Genomic DNA, 20277 nt, shown 5'->3' with positions numbered 1-20277 from the left:
ACAGGTGGGGAGAGATAGAGGAGAAATACTGAGGAGCTGCACAGTGAATGAACTTGTAAGTCAATAAGAGGAGTTTGAATTGTATGCGGAAGTGAATAAGGAGTGACTTGAGGAGTAATGTGAACATAGCAACACTGGTGGAATATAAGTCATGCAGCATAATTTTGAACAAATTGATGGGGAGAGAGATGGTTTCGTGGAAGACCTGTGAGAAGTAAGTTGCAGTAATCTAGGCAAGAGGTGATAAGAATATGGATAAGGGTTTTGGTAGTATTCTCAGAAAAGAAAGGTTGGATTTTGGTGATATTATAGAGGAAGAAATGACAGACATCTGTCTTCCTGTTAGATTTGTGTAGAGAAAGAGAGCGAGGGATCAAAGATGACCCCAAGGTTGCAAGCTGATGAGAGTGTTATCCATAGAAATAGAGAATGGGGGAAGAGAAGAGGTGAGTATAGGTGGAAAGATAAATTCAAGTTTTGGCCATGTTCGATTTTAAATGGCGGTGAGACATCTATGCAGCAATGTCAAACAGGCAGGCTGAGACTTGGGCCTGGATTCTTTTAGAAATTTCTGGAGTAGAGAGAGATTGATCTGGGAGTCATCAGCATAAAACATAAGGATTGCCATACTGGGACAGACCAAAGGTCCATCAAGCCAAGTATCCTGTTTCCAACAGGAGCCAATCCATGACCCAAGTAGCAAAACAGATAAAGGTGATACTGAAATCCGTGGGAGGAGATCAGAGTGCCAAGAGAATGAATATAGATGTAAAAAAGAAGAGGTCCCAAGACAGAGACCTGAGGTGCACCGACCGATAGTGGTGGAGGAGGATCCACCAGAACAAACTAAAAGTGTGCTAGGAGAGATAAGAAGAAAACCAAGAAATAAAAGAACCCTGATATCCAAGTGAGTACAGCATATCAAGTAGGTAGGGTCAACAGTGTCAGAAGCAGCAGATAGTTCAAGAAGATTGAGGCTAGAATAGAGGCCCTTGGATCTGACCAGGAACAGGTTACTGGAGACCTTAGCAAGGCAATATCTGTAGAATTATTGGGCGAAAACCCGATTGAAGTGGGTCAAGAATAGCTTGAGATGAAAGCAAGTCAAAACGATGGTGAGCAGCACATTTAAGTAGCTTGGATAGGAAAGGGAGATGGGGTGATAGTTGGAAGAGCAGGTAGGGTTCAGTGAAGATGTTTTTGAGGAGTGGTGTAACTATGGCATGTTTGAAGGCATCAGGAACAGTTGCAGTAGAAAGTGAAAGATTGAAGATATGACAGAAGGGATGACAGTAGGAGAGATAATTGCTGAGTAGATGGGTGGGAATCGGATCAAAGGAACATGTGGTGAGTTTGGAGGAGGAAAGAAAATGTGCAGTTTCCTCTTCAGTGATTTCAAAAGAGGAAGAAAAAAATGGCAGGAATTGAAGGAAAGTTGACAGAATGGGCCGGAGGAAGGAGAGGTGGTGGTGACCTGCTTGAGAACTCAAGGTTAATCTTGTGAACCTTATCGTGGAAGTACTCTGCCATAGTCTGGGGAAAAAGTGAAGGTGGGTTTAGAGGTGAGGCCATCTTGAGTAGAGAGTTCAGAGTGGCAAAGAGACAGCAAGGGTTGGAGCCAAGAGATTTAGTCAATTATAGATTATGTTGGTATTTTGAGGGAATCAATTATGGATCATGTTTGGGATTTAGAGGGAGACAGAATTGCAGTTAAGGTGAGAGAGGGAATTGAGGAGGCATGGAAAAGGAGCATCCTTTGAGTCCTGCCACATAAGGCCACAATCCCCATGGGTTGCTGCCATCTTGGTTTCAAAGGCAATAAACGTTATTGGTGGTACTTGTTCATTGTTCTGATTATCTGCTCCAGTAGGAGGTCTTTGAATAGATAAATGGGTTTGGAAGGTTAAAGAGAAGTATTTTATGCTCGTTGTTTTTTTTGCTTTTGAATGTGAAGCTTCAACAAAAGTTTATTGACATAGTTTTTTTGCAGCACAAGAGGATGATGCCAGCAAATAAGTTTGTCTTTTCTCTCTCCTTCTGCTGATAGGAAGGACATGACCTAAGTGTGTGAACCAGTCTGACAGGGCTCAAAGAAAGAAATTTATCAGGTAAGATTACATTTCTCCTTTTATCCTTTCAGTTTTCCCACAGCTCTTTTGCTTAAATCAGGGGTGTCCAATGTCGGTCCTCGAGGGCCGCAATCCAGTCGGGTTTTCAGGATTTCCCCACTGAATATGCATTGAAAGCAGTGCATGCACACAGATCTCATGCATATTCATTGGGGAAATCCTGAAAACCCGACTGGATTGCGGCTCTCGAGGACCGACATTGGACACCCCTGGCTTAAATCCTAGATCAATCGTTTTGAACTCAGTCCTCAGGGTCCACCTGGCCAGACAGGTGTTCAGGATATTCACAATGCGTATGCATGAGAAAGATCTGAATAAGAACATAAGAATAGCCATACTGGGTCAGACCAATGATCCATCTAGCCCAGTATCTTGCTTCCAACAGTGGCCAATCTGGCGGAATCCCAAACAGTAGCAACGTTCCAAGAAGGCAGTACATGCAAATCTACCTCAAGCATATTCATTGTGGATATCTTGAAAATCGACTGGCCAGGTGGTCTCTGAGGTGTGGGTTAAAACCACAACTTTGATTTCCTCATCCAAGTGAAGACTCCCGATCTTTACAATTTTCCTGAAATGTAAGGCCTCCCCCACCTTTGAATAAATCTATATATCATTCCAAGTCCACATCCTTTGTATTTATTTCCATAATCATTTATGCTCACTCCTCCTTCCAGTCCCTCAATGTTTTTGAAGAATATTCATTCTCCACGGTATTCAGCCCTTCTCCAGTGGGCCCTGAATTTGGTCCTTAATATGTTTGAAGGTGCTCTATTTTGAGCCTTTAAAGCAGGCTTCATCGAGGGACCCTATGCTGAAGATGGTTCTCTTAGTGGCTGCCTGTTCAGCCAAAAAAGTCTCTGAACTGAAGGCCTATTTGTCTTTTTCTCAGGGTGCAATCTCGATTAGGCTTGCCTAGGATAAGTCACCCTGTTTTATCTGTATCAAGCAGTTATCCTTTCCAGCTTTCCTGATAGGAGAGATTTTGAGCTATCAAGAAAAATTCTCAAGCTGGACATCAGGAAGAAACAATTTCTTTTCACATCTCTGAACAACTGTTTGTTTCAAGGTCTACATAAGGATACAGTAGCCTCTTGTTTTTGATTACACATTGGATTAAGGTGACCATTGAACTGGCTTATATTCTCCAGTGCAAGCCTGCCCTACTGACCACATTTGACTCATTCACATCATAAGCAAAGGCCCATTCTGTTAACTGAAGGTATCTACAGCACAGCGACTTGGTCATTGCCACATTCTTTTGTCTGGACCAAGGGTGATTTTGTCTTTGGTAGCAGTTTTCCAGGGGGCAGAGTCTTCTACTTCCCTGTGAAAAAAAACTGCTTGTCTATATCCTGCTTGTCTGGATTGGTCCAGGGAGAAGATAAAGAAGATGAAATTTATTCATTCCTGTTAATTTCCTTTCCTTGAGTATCACTAGACCAGTCCTGGAATACTGTGGTACGGAAATTCTCCAGAGTTTAGTGTTGCTTCTAGATTTGGTGGGAGGCTGTTCATCTGCTTTGTTTTGCAGTGCTCCCATAGAGCAGTGTCTTCATTAATTTTTAAGTTGGGTCTGTTTTGAGTCCAAAAGAGCTGAAGGACATCTGACAAATATCTTTCTACTTGGTGCCATGACACCAACCAAAGTTTCTCATCTTCTATCCCCACCAGAACACTTGGCCTCGGTCATATATTAAAAAAAGCCCCAGTATAAACCAGAGATCTCAAAGTCCCTCCTTGAGGGCCGCAATCCAGTCAGGTTTTCAGGATTTCCCCAATGAATATGCATGAGATCTATGTGCATGCACTGCTTTCAATGTATATTCATTGGGGAAATCCTGAAAACCCGACTGGATTGCGGACCTCAAGGAGAGACTTTGAGATCCCTGATATAAACCCTTTTCAAATATAAACCCACAAACTAAAAATACTATGGTACACAAATGAAACCCTAATGTGCCAGACTCTGTACATAGTACACCACAAGATAAATAGAAAGAAATGCATTATCCTTAGACAAGCAGGCAGCGTATTCTCACATGTGGGTGAAATCATCCATGGAGCCCAATACAGACAGTGGTAAAGCTTTGAGACTGCCCACATCACGCATGTGCCTTCCCACCTGACGCCGGCTCGTGAGGTTGTGAGTTTTTTGTTTTTCGTTGAGTGAAGAAGACTTATCTCAACTTCGTTTCCTCGAGTTTGCCTTCCTGCTTCATTTTTCAAGTAGCCTGTTATTTTACTTACTTGTTCGCTGTTTTTTATTCTCTGCCTTAGTTTTTAAAAATAAGTTTCGGTGTCAAGGAGTCTTCAGACAACTTTCAAGCCTTTGCCCCTGCCATCAGCGTCGACAGTTTTTGGCCTTCTTTTTACTCCACCACAGTATCATCCTTTCCGGCTGACCCTGACTCCGGGACTATATATACATATATATATATATTTTTTTAAACCCAAAATAACAAAGAATTAAAAACAACAACAAACTACCAGGATATTTTTTCCTTCTTCTCTTTTAGAAAAATTAGGCTGGAGTCAGATTTCCAGCAACTTAGACTTTTCTGTAGTACTGATTGATGTCAGTACCAGTGGACATCGAATAGCGTCATTGGCATATCTAGCATAGAGAATGACATGGGGACAAATTTGTCCCCGCAGGAACTCAATTTCCATGTCCTGTCCCTCTGAGTTTTGTCACTGTCCCTGCCCCATTCCTGTAATCTCTGCCTTAATTGCACAATCCTCGAATACTTATGATTTCAAAGTGTTTGAGGCTTGTGCAGATGAGGATGGAACTTGCAGGGATGGGAAAATGAGTTCCTATGGGGACGGGGGAAAATTTGGTCCCATGTCATTTTCTAATCTAGCATCAAGTCTCTTGATGCATGCCTGTCATCGATGCCATCATTATTTGATGCAGGCTGTCATTTCTGAAGCGCATCGCCTATTGAGGCGGCAGTGAATACTCTGCACAGGTGAAGGCAATGGCAAACCACTCCTGTACTCTGTTGTAAAACATTGCAAGGTGGATTCCTCATTCTGCAGGTTGCCATGAGTTAGTGACCGAGTCAGTGGCCTGATCCATCCCTCATCTTTTCATTGAAAGAGTTCTTCTTGATGTTTCTCAATCCTGAAACTTCTAACATATTAGCTATGGCTTCTGATCTGTCTTCACACACATTATTAAAAGCCCTGAGTGTGAGTCTATGTTATCTATGAAATCCCATTGAATCCTTCTCCTCCTCCTTTTTTTTCCTTCAGTATGTCAGGAGTCTCAAGAAAGCTCTGCCTCTCCATTGGATAGATACTGAACCCAGAGCACGGATCCTTGATCCCTTTGATTATGATGAGCTTCCTACAGAACTTCTTTAGTTCCATCTGGGCTTTCCTTCAGGATGTGCTCTTTAAGAACTGGAAGAGTCCTCTTTCCCTTACCGTTGCACACAGCATGTTTGACCCTCAACTGAGAGTTTCCTAATTTCCAGCTGTACATACTGTTTTCTTCCTGAGCTGGATCATCAATATCTCCATGATCTATTCTTTGAAACTGAAACTTTTACTCATGGTTCTCCACTGCGCATACTTGCATTAACAACACCACTGAGTACTGTTGCAGGGATCCACCATGGGTGTAGAGCCTGTAAGATGATATTCCCTTTTCTTTGTGCACTATAACCATCGAGTAAACAGGATATGTTTTTTCTGCATGGTTTGGAGCCTATTAAGCCTGGCACGACTTTTCTATTTGTTATTCCATCTTGCTCACTTCATCCAAACTGTTGAACGGATTAGGATTGATCATCTATCCCATCCATCACAACTACTCTGCTTATTACATTACCATGATTCTGATGGAGAGATCCAATCTGGTATAGAGCCTGTTAAGTTGGATCCCCTTCTATGCTTTTTTCCATTGCTGGAGAGATCCACTATCGGAGTACAGCCTCTTATATGGATTGCCACCTTTTCCTTCACTGTCTGTTTTATCCACATTCTCTGCTGAGGCTTGAAGAGGGAGAATACTATATAGATGATTCACTGATTAGGTTCCCTCAGCAGAATCAACCAGGTTCTTCAACAGAGAACATCTACCACTGTACATCTGGCTAATACAGTACTCTGGGAGATATTCACACTATCTTTTTAGAATATATTACCATAATGTCAAACAGATATTGTCCAGATCATCCTTCATCTCCATCTCCTTCTTTTTTCTAAAGAACTTTGAGGCTTGGGACTGGTTGTAGGGGAGGAGGTGGCCAGTACACATCCTATTTAGGATGTTCTTTTTGCCTTTATAAGCCTAGACCTGTTCTCAAACCTTTCCTCATCTCTTCTGGGACGTTCACTACCAGCTGACTAGACTATGAACAGGTTCACATTTGTATCTTCGATATTCCATTCTGGAACTCTATACTACTCTCTTTTTCAGCAGCTATTATTCCAAGGCTTCTGCTGAAAAGGGATGTACCTTTGTAAAAGTTTTCTTCTATTCCAAATTATATATCGCTCCCCTTTGAAGCGTTATTGTTTTTCTACTTGTTCTACTGCTATGGAGTATACATAAGAACAGACATAAGAGATGAGTGCACGTCTGCACCATTGCTCAGTGGTCACTTGCAGGGGACTCTGTAAACCGACCCTAATCCAAATTCAATTTCAGCTCTATTACCAGTTTCAAGTCCCTACCCCGCTGATGTGTCATATTTCTGTGTTAAAGTCACCTTCATTCCTGCCTTTCCATTCTTCTCTATGGCTCACAAAAACCAACAAGGCTCTCTTCCTAGCTAAGACTGAGACCATGTAAACTCTCTCCACCAGCTGCAAATAGAAATCTCAGCTGGTGACTACGGTACACTGAACTTCAAAGGATTTCCAATCAAAATCTATCTCGGTTATCTGACAACGCTACCATTCACATCTTGTGATGTTGGTTTTGAAGCTCGTTGCAACCAGTCCAAGTTACATTCTACTTAGTTCTTTTACTTGGGAACTCTGTTCTGTTTCCAATAGCTACTATGCACTCCCTCTTCAGGTTTCCAAAGTCGATTCTGTGCATTTCTTGTGTGGTACCATTATTTTTCATTCCCCCATGACAATATGTCTGGTTTCTTCCACTTTTAGTTCTATCACATTTTCAGCTGGAATTAGTTCTCCAAGGTTTATCTGGCTTATATTGCTACAATGCAAGCTTAAATCCTCATACTGACTGTACGATTCTTTCCTCCTGGGCTACTGACCTTTCTGTTCTACCACCAACCTTTCTACCCTTTCTCGCAGAGTTTCTCTTACTCTCATATTATCTGTGCAATAATACTTTTCTTCTGGAATGACCTTACTATCCCGCTGCGGAACCTGAGCTCCCTCCATTTATTCCGCAAGCAACTAAAAACCTGGCTCTTCTCTAACATGTAATTTCTTTTCCCTTACTTTTCCACTCAACTTATAAACTTATGTAAACCTTTTCCTACCCTTTCTCATTTTTAAGTTCTTGTAAACCGTGCCAAGCTCTACTTCCGTGGAGATGATGCGGTATATAAACTTAAGGTTTAGTTTAGTTTAGTTAGTTCTGGTTGCTCAGTTACTCTATTTCTCTCTATTGCTTTGTGGTCACCTTCTTTGTGTAGCTCTGCCTACCTCTCTTGCTTCTTAATAAAAATCTATGAAGCAATTCTAACTCACAGGCACATTGCCTCTGTCCATTTTATTTGGTCGCCTTCAACTCTACAGTGTTCCTTCACCTTCAGTTGATATCTCATAGTTCAGGGGTAAACTAATAGTTTGGTATCAAGTCATTTAACAGGCTTGACTTTATTGTCTATTTTGTTTTTTCTGTTCTCATTTAAAAAGAAATTGAGAACAGAATACAACTTTCCATTGATCATTCTGCAATTTACGTTCATTGGTACACATATTTTTTCTTGCTGTACTTCCCCACTCTTCGCAATCGGATTTGGTTGCTCTTCCTCCCCTCCCCCATTCCTTCATTTCATTAGGACAAGATCATATACCTCTTACTTGATTATCAAGTTTCTGAGCTCACTACTCTCCTCTTCTTTCAGTAGAAGATGAGACCGGTTTCTGCAATAACTTTGCATATCCTATTCTTTGTTTTCTTTCCATATGGGGATATCCCACATGTCCATTCTTCCCTTCACCATGGCTTTACTACACTTCTTTGCTGGTGTCCTTTTTCTCCAGCATATTTCTTAAGAAGTGCTACTTCTTGCCATCCTTGCTGGCTCTGGTCTTTTTCAAAGACATACCAGAACGCTCTCACAGCCCTCAAGGGGAGCATTTTTTTTAACATATGCCTTTGCTCCCAGTCCGCCACTATTTCTTTCTATGGTCCACAGTAACATTTTTCTCTCCTTACTACTATGTTTTTTTCCTAGTTTCCTTGAAACTATTCTAACCAGTGGGAACCATGGTTTTATTTTGCTTGATAAAATTCCCTTTCATTCCCATCTGTGTCTTCCTGAGCCACACCTGGGTTTACCTGCTCTTTTTGGTCTGGTCATTTGCCAGTATCCATTTATTCTTTTCTTTTTGAATCTTTCTGACATCTTCCTCGCCTATGCTTGGATTCCCTTCATTACTATAGTATTTCCTGGGTTCTTCACTTTATCCTCTTCTTGAGGATAAGGTTCTTCTGCTTAGTCTATATTTCTTTCTTTCCCTTGCCTCCGTCTACTCGTATCAGACAGTATATCTGATTTTCTTGCGAGGCAACAAGCGTTTATGTTTCCTTAGAGGCCAACTCTCCCTCTGTCTCTTTACTAAAGCTAGGGAGTCCCACATGTGAGAATATGCTGCCTGCTTGTCTAAGGATAACAGGTGTTATCCTGGGACAGCAGGCAGATATTCTCACAACCCGTCCACCTCCCCTGGTTGGCTTCTTCACTTGGGCATAGAACTGGCGACCTTGCGAGCCGGCATCGGGTGGGAAGGAACTCATACATGCGCGGTGCAGGCAGTCTTGAAGCTTTGTTAAAAACTTAAAGTGACAGTACACTTTACCACTGTCCATATTGGCTCCCTGGATGACATCATCCACATGTGAGAATATCTGCCTGCTGTACCTGGATAACACCTGTTATGGGAAGTAACTGCTTTTCTTACTGAACAGTCCAAAATATAAAAACAAACAGATGTAAATTTTCAAAATTGACATATTTCAATCACTAAATTGAAAATAAAAACATTTTCCTACCTTTATCTAGCAATTTTATTTTTCTGATCATCTTGTTCCCTCTGTGCCCTTAACTCTGTTTCCAAGGCGTCCTTATGCATTTGCTGTTCTTTCCTCTAATTCACTTTTTACACTACATCCATCTTCGACAATGATTTTTCATATTTCAGTTTTCTTCCATTTTTCTGCCTCCAACTCAAATCTATCAACTCCCTCTCTTCCCCTCTCCTCCATTTATGTGTACCATCTCCTCCCTCTCTTCCCTTCCCCTCCATCTACATGCACCATCTCTTCCCTCTTTCCTTACCCTCTATCCATATGTACCACCACTTCCCTTTTTGTTGCCTTCCCCTACTCTCCATCCATGTGCCCCCCAATTCCTCTCTTCTCTGCGCCATCTCCTGATTTCCTAACCCATCAGATACCCTCCCATCCAGCATCTCTCCATTCTTTCTTCCTCCTCACCATCCCTTGATCCACTAAATACCCTCCCATCCAGCATCCCTCCCTTCATTTTGAAAATCAGCTGCTCCAGGGGGGCCCCCATGGGCAGGGATGTATGTCCCTTCTCCCCCACCCAGTTCCGAAGTCCCCCATCACTTGTAAAATGCAAGGAGGTCATCAGTGCAGCAGTGATTCTCTAGCACTGCCCACGGCCTCTGTGCTGTTTCTCTACCATGGTCTGCCCAAGCAGAAGCAGTAAGTTACATTAGTGGGGGTGGACCATGGCAAATGAACAGTGCAGAGGAGCCCATAGGCTGCACTAGAGAATCACTGACATGGAGGGAGCCACTGCTTGCCATGGAATGTTGCTACTATTTGGGTTTCTGCCAGGTACTTGTGACCTGGTTGGCCACCGTTGGAAACAAGGAACTAGACTGGATGGACCATTGGTCTGGCCCAGTATGGCTATTCTTATGTTACATATTTTGTTAACCACTTTGATTCATTCAGTTTTGCGACTGGAGGTATGTCAAATCTATAATTCTATATAAATAAATAATGAAATAACCTATTGCAAACTGAATGTAACATATGTTGAGCTACAACTGAAAAAGACATAAGCTGATTACAAATAAATATGAAATAAGATTGATGTTTGGGCTGCAGTTTGACAGTGATGTGTTGGAGGGAACCTGACTTTCTCCTGCCCTGAGTGTTAGAACTTGGACTGGACTGGTCTAGCAGGATGAAAAGAGAGGGGGAATTTGATTATACCTGCAGATTTCCTTTCCTTGAGTTCTGCTAGACCAGTGCAACACCCTCCCAGGAATACAGGTTTGGGGAAAATCTTCCTTGGCATCTGCCTTGCTCTGATTTCATTATGTATCAGAAAGTATTGGAACAGCAGAGGGTTTCCTTTAGAGATTCCTTGAATTTGTTTATATATATATTTTTCTCTATAAATGTTTGACTTTGAGATTAGCACAGCGATAAGTTTCATGTTGCACCACTTATACTGGTGATATTACTAGAAATCAGATTCTCTGCCTCCATCTGCTGGTAGGGTCGCATAATCTGTTGATCTGGACTTGAGAAGTGGAAATTAGCAGGTAAGAACAAACTTCACCACATGCATCTTCTTTGACTGTGTTAGTTTTATAGGGAGGGTTGTTGGCCGTGAGGGGTTGAGATTGAGTTATAAGAAATTTTGGTCTACTGTATACTTATTTACCTGAAACGCATTCCCTCCCCCCACCTCAGCATCTCTTTCCCTCCCTTCTTCTCTTCCAAGTCCATGCCTTCTGTGTCCAAAAACACATTCCCTCCCCCACCTCAACATCTCTTTCCCTCTCTTCTTCCATGCTCTTTCCCAAGTTCATGCCTTGTGTCCAAAAACAAACTCCCTCCCCCACCTCAACATCTCTTTCCCTCCCTTCTTCCATCCTCTTTCCCAAGTTCATGCCTTGTGTCCAAAACGCACTCCCTCCCCCACCTCTTTCCCTCCCTTCCTCCATCCTCTCTCCCAAGTTCATGTCTTGTGCCAAAAACGCACTCCCTCCCCCCTTTTGTGTTCCACCTCCCAGCCCTCAACAGCAAGCAAAATGTAGCTCGAGCCGCGAGGCTCGTCTTCTTTTTCCTACCTGCCCTGCCGCAGCACACAGCCGACCGGAAGTCTTCCCGATGTCAGCACTGATGTCGGAGGGAGGGAGGGCTTTGCTTAAGCCCTCCCTCCAACATCAGGAGATGTAGGAGGTTGAATACAGCAGAACAGTGGGATGGAGTGAGGAATTTGAGATAAGCAGTTATGGGTTAGTTGGATGTTGATGTCTAGATAGGTGGTTTAGATCAGGGGTGTCAAAGTCCCTCCTCAAGGGCCGCAATCCAGTTGGGTTTTCAGGATTTCCCCAAATGAATATGCATGCGATCTATTAGCATACAGTGAAAGCAGTGCATGCAAATAGATCTCATGCATATTCATTGGGGAAATCCTGAAAACCCAACTGGATTGCGGCCCTCGAGGAGGGACTTTGACACCCCTGGTTTAGATGATGAGGGTGTTAAATATTGAAATGGGGAGCAGAGTTGCTCCAATGTTTGGTTTGACAGAAAAAGGAAAAAAATCAAAAAATATATTAACTTAAAAAAAAAGCTAATCATTTCACTACTAGAAGGTTGAAATCCTAGAAGATACAGTTACAGAGATAAATTCATACCTGTAAATATCCTAGAGTTCAAAATGTTTATTCATGTGTTTACCTCCTGGAGGTCCTTCAGGGAGACTATTCCCTTCATCTAATGACTACTCTTTACTATCTTCTAATCAACCAAAATGCATAAAAAACAGCAACTTTGTTGATTTCCTTCACTTTTCAGTCAGACAGAAACAGGATCTAAAATTGTTTATTACTGAATTTCCTTAGTCATAAACGCCTAACTTCCTGGATGTTCCATGCAAACTTTGACGGTGATGTGATTTTATTCTCTAACACAGTGATTCCCAACCCTGTCCTGGAGGAACACCAGGCCAATCGGGTTTTCAGGCTAGCCCTAATGAATATGCATGAGAGAGATTTGCATATGATGGAAGTGATAGGCATGCAAATTTGCTTCATGCATATTCATTAGGGCTAGCCTGAAAACCCAATTGGCCTGGTGTTCCTCCAGGACAGGGTTGGGAACCACTGCTCTAACAGATGGAGCAAGAATTTATGTAGAAAAATACCCATGTAAATATTGTGAAACAGTTTTTTAACAGTGCTAGTCTTCGTAAAAGATCAGCAGGAGAGACTGTTAATGAGCACAATAGAGCATTGTTTATTTGAAACAGTCAATACTAGGGTCATTTTGGATGATGGCTTTTTTTTTTCCAGGTAAAGGAAGATTTCTAATAAAAGAATTTCAAATAATAGGAGTTTTCCAGATAACAGATCATATCATTTTCCTACCTGCCTTGCCGCAGCACACAGCCAACTGGAAGTCTTCCCAATGTCAGCGCTGACGTCGGAGGAAGAGAGGGCTTTGCTTAAGCCCTCCATTCGACATCAGCACTGACATCGTGGAAGACTTCCAGTCGGCTGTGTGCTGTGGCAGGGCAGATAGGGAAAAGAAGACGAGGCTCGCAGCTCGAGTGCATTCAACCCCGTAGGAACCCCGCGACCCTAGGAGGCGTCCCCATGGGATCCCTGCGACCCTAGGGGGTGTCCCCACGGGATCCCCGCGACCCTAGGGGGCATCCCCACGGGATCCCTGTGACCCGAAGGAACCCGCGGGTCCCGCGGTATTCCCATCGTCACTGTGCAGCTCTCTACTGTACAGTTTTACTACTACTGTACAGGTCTGGTCTTACTACTATTGTACAGGTCTTACTATTGTACAGGTCTGGTCTTACTACTTTACAGGTCTTACTACTACTGTACAGGTCTTACTACTATAGAGGTCTGGTCTTACTATTGTACAGGTTTTATTACTACGGTACAGGTCTGGTCTTACCACTGTACAGGTCTTACTACTACTGTACAGGTCTTACTATTGTACAGGTCTGAGCTTACTACTGTACAGGTCTTACTACTACTGTACAGGTCTTACTGTAGAGATCTGGTCTTACTACTGTAAAGGTCTGGTCTTACTACTGTACAGGTCTTACTACTACTGTAGAGGTCTTACTGTAGAGGTCTGGTCTTACTTCTGTACAGGTCTTTCTACTGTACAGATCTGGTCTTACTACTACTGTGCAGGTCTGGTCTTACTACTGTAAATACTACTGTACAGGTCTTACTGTTGTACAGGTCGGGTCTTACTAATACTATACAGGTCTTACAGTAAAGATCTGGTCTTACTACTGTACAGGTCTTACTACTGTACAGGTCTGGTCTTACTACTACTGTACAGGTCTGGGCTTACTACTGTACAGGTCTTACTGTAGAGATCTGGGCTTACTACTGTACAGGTCTGGTCTTACTACTACTGTACAGGTCTTACTACTACTGTACAGGTCTGGGCTTACTACTGTACAGGTCTTACTGTAGAGATCTGGGCTTACTACTGTACAGGTCTGGTCTTACTACTACTGTACAGGTCTTACTACTACTGTACAGGTCTTACTATTGTACAGGTCTGGTCTTATTACTACTGTACAGGTCTTACTACTACTGTACAGGTCTTACTGTAGAGATCTGGTCTTACTACTGTACAGGTCTTACTACTATTGTACAGGTCTGGTTTTACTATTGTACAGGTCTGGTCTTACTACTACTGTACAGGTCTGATCTTACTACTGTACAGGTCTTACTACTACTGTATAGGTCTTACTACTACTGTACAGGTCTGATCTTACTACTGTACAGGTCTTACTACTACTGTATAGGTCTTACTACTACTGTACAGGTCTTACTGTAGAGATCTGGTCTTACTACTGTACAGGTCTGGTTTTACTATTTTACAGGTCTGATCTTACTACTGTACAGGTCTTACTGTAGAGATCTGGTCTTACTACTGTACAGGTCTGGTTTTACTATTTTACAGGTCTGATCTTACTACTGTACAGGTCCTACTACTACTGTACAGGTCTTATTGTAGAGATCTGGTCTTACTACTGTACAGGTCTTACTACTACTTTACAGGTGTGGTCTTACTACTGTCAGGTCTTACTACTACTGTATAGGTCTTACTACTACTGTACAGGTCTGGTTTTACTACTGTACAGGTCTGATCTTACTACTGTACAGGTCTTACTGTAGAAATCTGGTCTTACTACTGTACAGGTCTTACTGTAGAGATCTGGTCTTACTACTGTACAGGTCTTACTACTGTACAGGTCTGGTTTTACTATTTTACAGGTCTGATCTTACTACTGTCAGGTCTTACTACTACTGTATAGGTCTTACTACTGTACAGGTTTGGTCTTACTACTGTACAGGTCTTACTACTACTTTACAGGTCAGGTCTTACTACTGTCAGGTCTTACTACTACTGTATAGGTCTTACTACTACTGTACAAGTCTGGTCTTACTACTGTACAGGTCTTACTACTACTTTACAGGTCAGGTCTTACTACTGTCAGGTCTTACTACTACTGTACAGGTCTGGTTTTACTACTGTACAGGTCTGATCTTACTACTGTACAGGTCTTACTGTAGAAATCTGGTCTTACTACTGTACAGGTCTTACTGTAGAGATCTGGTCTTACTACTGTACAGGTCTTACTACTGTACAGGTCTGGTTTTACTATTTTACAGGTCTGATCTTACTACTGTCAGGTCTTACTACTGTACAGGTTTGGTCTTACTACTGTACAGGTCTTACTACTACTTTACAGGTCAGGTCTTACTACTGTCAGGTCTTACTACTACTGTATAGGTCTTACTACTACTGTACAAGTCTGGTCTTACTACTGTACAGGTCTTACTACTACTTTACAGGTCAGGTCTTACTACCGTCAGGTCTTACTACTACTGTACAGGTCTGGTTTTACTACTGTACAGGTCTGATCTTACTACTGTACAGGTCTTACTGTAGAAATCTGGTCTTACTACTGTACAGGTCTTACTGTAGAGATCTGGTCTTACTACTGTACAGGTCTTACTACTGTACAGGTCTGGTTTTACTATTTTACAGGTCTGATCTTACTACTGTCAGGTCTTACTACTACTGTATAGGTCTTACTACTGTACAGGTTTGGTCTTACTACTGTACAGGTCTTACTACTACTTTACAGGTCAGGTCTTACTACTGTCAGGTCTTACTACTACTGTATAGGTCTTACTACTACTGTACAAGTCTGGTCTTACTACTGTACAGGTCTTACTACTACTTTACAGGTCAGGTCTTACTACTATTGTACAGGTCTGATCTTACTACTGTCAGGTCTTACTACTACTGAATAGGTCTTACTACTGTACAGGTTTGGTCTTACTACTGTACAGGTCTTACTACTACTTTACAGGTCAGGTCTTACTACTGTCAGGTCTTACTACTACTGTATAGGTCTTACTACTACTGTACAAGTCTGGTCTTACTACTGTACAGGTCTTACTACTACTTTACAGGTCAGGTCTTACTACTGTACAGGTCTTACTACTAATGTACAGGTCTGGTCTTACTACTGTACAGGTCTTACTACTACTTTACAGGTGTGGTCTTACTACTGTACAGGTCTTACTACTACTTTACAGGTCAGGTCTTACTACTGTACAGGTCTTACTACTATTGTACAGGGCTGATCTTACTACTGTATAGGTCTTACTACTATTGTACAGGTCTGGTCTTACTATTGTACAGGTCTGGTCTTACTATTGTACAAGTCTTACTACTACTGTACAGGTCTGGTCTTACTACTGTACAGGTCTGGTCTTACTATTGTACAGGTCTGATCTTACTATTGTACATAGGTAACAGTTGGCGGTCCAGAAAGTTCTGTGATCCCCTGATGAAGTGTCTAACTTGGAAGCCAGTGGACGTGCACAGTATGTGCTTGTCCTGGTGAGTGCTTTGGAACTGGAGGGAGACGGTGGTAACCTTGTGATGTTGAGGATGGATCCTTAGGTAGGGGGAAAGCTGCATCTGGACAGTTTGTGGCATCACTGAAATGTTATGGGAAGTGAATAGTTAAAATATTTCTTTGGAGGAAAGCAGTCTTGGATATGAATGAAGACAGAGTTTGGCCTGGTGCCAGGACCTGCAGGGGGAGGAGGGGGAGGAAAAACAAACTGACTTAACCACAAACGACTTAAAAAAAAAAAAAAAAAAATTAAGAGATAATTCCATGTCCTAAGGTTACAAACCGGCTGCAACTGGTTTTTATTCCTGCCCCCGCTAGGCATCATGGGTAAAAGTAAGCATCCCCCCTTTTCTTTTGTTTAATATAAGTGTACCGCGCAGGATTGGCAAGGATGTGCCCCTTCTGAGACCGGGCTCTGCAGGTCCCTAAAGGGGATGGTTTAGTGTGGGGCTTCTTAGGGAAAACTCCCTGCTCTCCATCTTAACTGAGTCTCCCACTTCTCTCATTTTCCCCCTCTTTTTTTCCCCCCCCTCCCTCCCCCCTTTAATTTTCTTGGCAACTAGAGGAAGCGGGAAGAAAAATTTGTACCTGTGAGTATTCTACAGCATGTCCTTTACTGAGGAGACAAGAGGCATTTTCCAGTTTGTCCTTGTGAATGCAAATGGGTGGAAGCTAAATTTAGGTTGGCTTTAAATGTATATTTGGAAAAAGAGCTGACTAGTTTCTCTTTCTTGCCGTTAAGCGATGGGTGGTTCCTTGCTCAGCTTGCCTTTATTTTTCTTCCTGGCGGTACTAGTCTTGTGGGATTGCTAAAATGACCCTCTGAGATGTGAGCTGCACGAGAGGGCTTATTTCGCATGAAGAAATTCTTTTGTCTCTAGTGCTGATGGTTTGATGTAATAACTCACGCCTCCCTGTCCCACCCCTTCTCGTTTTGTCAGTTCCATCCCCTTTCTGTGAATGGAGTTAAGCAGCTGGCACAGTGCCAAGGGCTAGGAGTCTGCTGCATGTGTGTGCATTAGTAGAAGAGGGGAAGCCTGCAGTCTAGGAAGCACCAGCAATTATGTAAGGAAGCCTGCGTCATCCTGTCTGAGGCCCACACTGGGCCAAAGCAGATCCTACCTCTCTCCACCACCCCAGAGCCTTTTCATTTGGTGCAAAATGTGCAGTGTTTTTATCCCTGAAGGGGACGTGTTTCCTTGCTTTCTAACATCTTTTTTAGGGCTGTTATCACTCTAGGTTACTGGTCTGTTGGGATTTTGCTTGCCTTTACATGATAAATGCATAAGTCTATGATAAATGCATTCAGAGAGAAAGGGAGTGATACCATGATACTATGGAGCTCATTACCCCACGCCTGCTCTTTGTGGGCTTTACTGATGTTATAGAGATCTTTTTGTAGACTGTGTGCTGAAAATGAAACAGAACTCTGCTGTGGTCTGCAAACTCGCAGATTTGTGGTCTTGCGTGTCAGCCTTGTTTGCTCTTGGGATATCTAAGTCTGATCTGATCCTCGAGTCGGGTGAGGGGGTGGCATAACGAATGAAGGCCAAGCATGTGCATTGGTGGCAGTGAGTGGAATGTGAGGAATGCTGCACTTGCTTAGTGTAAGTTGGTGGCTCCCATTTTCAGGGTGTGTGCAACGAACAGTCATGCTACCTCCATTATATGTACATCTAAGCATGACTATTCATTGTGAATATCATGAAAACCTGCCTGGCTGGGGTTCTCCCAGGACAGGTTTGGGCAACACTGGTATAAGTAGTTGTTCTTGTCCTTTTAGTAAAAAAAACTGGGGATACTGATGCGTAGTTTCCATTATGTAGAACTTCAAGGTTCGATATTCAGCCAGCAGCATTCAGTGTTTTGCTGGCTGTCACCAGTATTATAAACAAACTTGAAAATAGGACTTAGTAAACCAATTGTAAACCAACTGCTCCTAAGTTCTCAGACGCCCACGCTGATTATTCAAAGATATGAAATCAACTCTTGCGGGAACGTGGTATCTTTCATCGAGCTTTAGAGCAAACTTTGTAAACTTTTTTTTAAGTGCTATATGCATTGTGCCAAACAGGGCTGTGGAGTCAGTCGGTAGATAAATGTTCCGACTCCGACTCCTCAGTTTTTTGTACTTCAGACTCCGACTCCGACTCCAGGTACCCGAAATTTCCTCTGACTCCGACTCCACAGCACTGGTTAATTTTCAGATCGTTAAAATGGAATGTCAAGTTGAGAGAAATGAGCATTTTCGACACCACCTTCTTTTTGCTTTTAATCAAGGTTCTAAGGCCGCAGAAGCTGCTCGCAACATTTGTGCTGTGTATATAGTGGGTGCTATAGCTGAAAGAATCGCTCGTGATTGGTATGCCAAGTTCAAAAATGGAGTCGGTAGATAAATGTTCTGACTCCTCAGTTTTTTGTATTTCTGACTCCAACTCTGACTCCAGGTTCCCAAAATTTCCTCCGACTCCAACTCCTCGACTCTGACTCCACAGCCCTGGTGCCAAATGTCGATAAAGTGCTCTAAAACATACTAAATGTTAAAACACAACAGCTTAGGAACATAGTAGTCTGCACTTAACTTTTAGTTGTGCTCTGGTACAACTACTGCTCCTCGTTGCTGCTTGTAACTAATACCCTACAAGCCCCGTTTCGCCAACTCTTCGACTTCTTCAGGGGTCTAAAAATTAAATTGGTTTACTAAGTCCTATTTTCAGTTTGTTTGTGGACATAAAGGACTAAGTCCATTGTGGTCAGTTTAGTGTTGTCACCAGTATTATAGCCAGAAATTCAGTGCCAGGCTATGCATGGGTAAACGGAGGTAGCCAAATTAAAGCCAGTTAAGTGCAGTATTCGTCACTTAAGTGGCTATGAAGAACATCATAAAGATAACCACATAAAAGGCAGTCCTAACTTTACGTTTTCAGTCCGTATCTACCTTTCAGTTCATTGCAGATTATAGCAAGATTAAACCAACAAAAATAATGTTGGAGAAATAAAACAAAGTTCTAGTTCTAAAAAATTAATTAAGCAAAGATTGATTAGACTCAACATTGGTCCCCTAAAAAGTCACTAAACAGGTAAAAGATTTTACTTTTCTCCAAAACAAATCTCCATTAAATTCTCATCTAATTTGAAGACAGGAAAGCATTTCAGATTTTAGCTGCTTGAGATGTCAGTAGTAGAGAAAGGCACTTTTCTGTTTTACACCTACCATAGAGAAATAGCCTAGCTTCAACTGATTTTTTAAGTGAAGGCCTTTGCTACATGAATGAAAGCACAGGATAGATATGAGAGAAGCAGGAGCCAAATCATGGATGATGTTCCCAATCTGAACATAGGAAGCCAGTGGTGGAAGGTGTGGCTCACTGGTAGAGCTGCTGCCTCTGCACCCAGAGTTTTTGTGGGTGTCAGGTCAAAAGCGCACCGGTTCAAAGGCACGCCCAGACAATTGAGCGCAGCGCGTGCCGCCGCACCGCTCTAAATTACTGTTTTTAGTGCTCCGACGGGGGGGGGGCGTGGGGGGAACCACCCCACTTTACTTAATAGACATCGCACCGCATTGTGGGGGCGTTGTGGGGGGTTGTAACCCCCACATTTTACTGAAAACTTCACTTTTTCCCTGTTTTTAGGGAAAAAGTTCAGTTTACAGTAAAATGTGGAGGGTTACAACCCCCCAAGTCCCACATAACGCCGGCGCGATGTCTATTAAGTAAACTGGGGGGGTTCCCCAACAAAAACCCCCGTCGGAGCCCCTAAAAACTGTAATTTAGAGCGGTGCGGTGGCGCTCAATTGTCGGAGCGCGCTTTTGTCTTTCGCGCCGTTGTCTATGAACCGTTTTTGTGAGATCAAATCTCAGTGCTGCTCCTTGAGACCCTGAGCAAGTCACTTAATCCTCCAGTGCCCAGAAAAAGGCGGTATACAAGTCCTCATTCCCTCTCCTTAATAATAGCATCACCCTTTTGTATCTTTCTGCTTCACAAACTACCATCCTACTTTCTTCATACAGTAATTC

The 20277-nt window shown here is 42.6% G+C and overlaps 1 protein-coding gene across 3 annotated transcripts in view; it reads left to right on the top strand.

The window, feature by feature from the left end:
* Positions 1-20277, top strand: part of GATAD2B (GATA zinc finger domain containing 2B) — a 123801-nt gene that overhangs the window by 35328 nt on the left and 68196 nt on the right. For 2 of the 3 annotated variants that reach the window (XM_033924322.1, XM_033924319.1), the window contains exon 2: positions 2048-2108. The exons of the other annotated variant lie outside the window; for it this stretch is intronic. The gene's annotated coding sequence lies outside the window, so the exon portion shown is untranslated. The remainder of the gene's footprint in view (positions 1-2047; positions 2109-20277) is intronic. 3 annotated transcript variants of the gene reach the window in all.

Source organism: Geotrypetes seraphini, chromosome 16 (assembly GCF_902459505.1).
Source record: "Geotrypetes seraphini chromosome 16, aGeoSer1.1, whole genome shotgun sequence".
NCBI classification, from domain to species: domain Eukaryota; kingdom Metazoa; phylum Chordata; class Amphibia; order Gymnophiona; family Dermophiidae; genus Geotrypetes; species Geotrypetes seraphini.
This window is presented reverse-complemented; position numbering and strand designations above follow the sequence as displayed.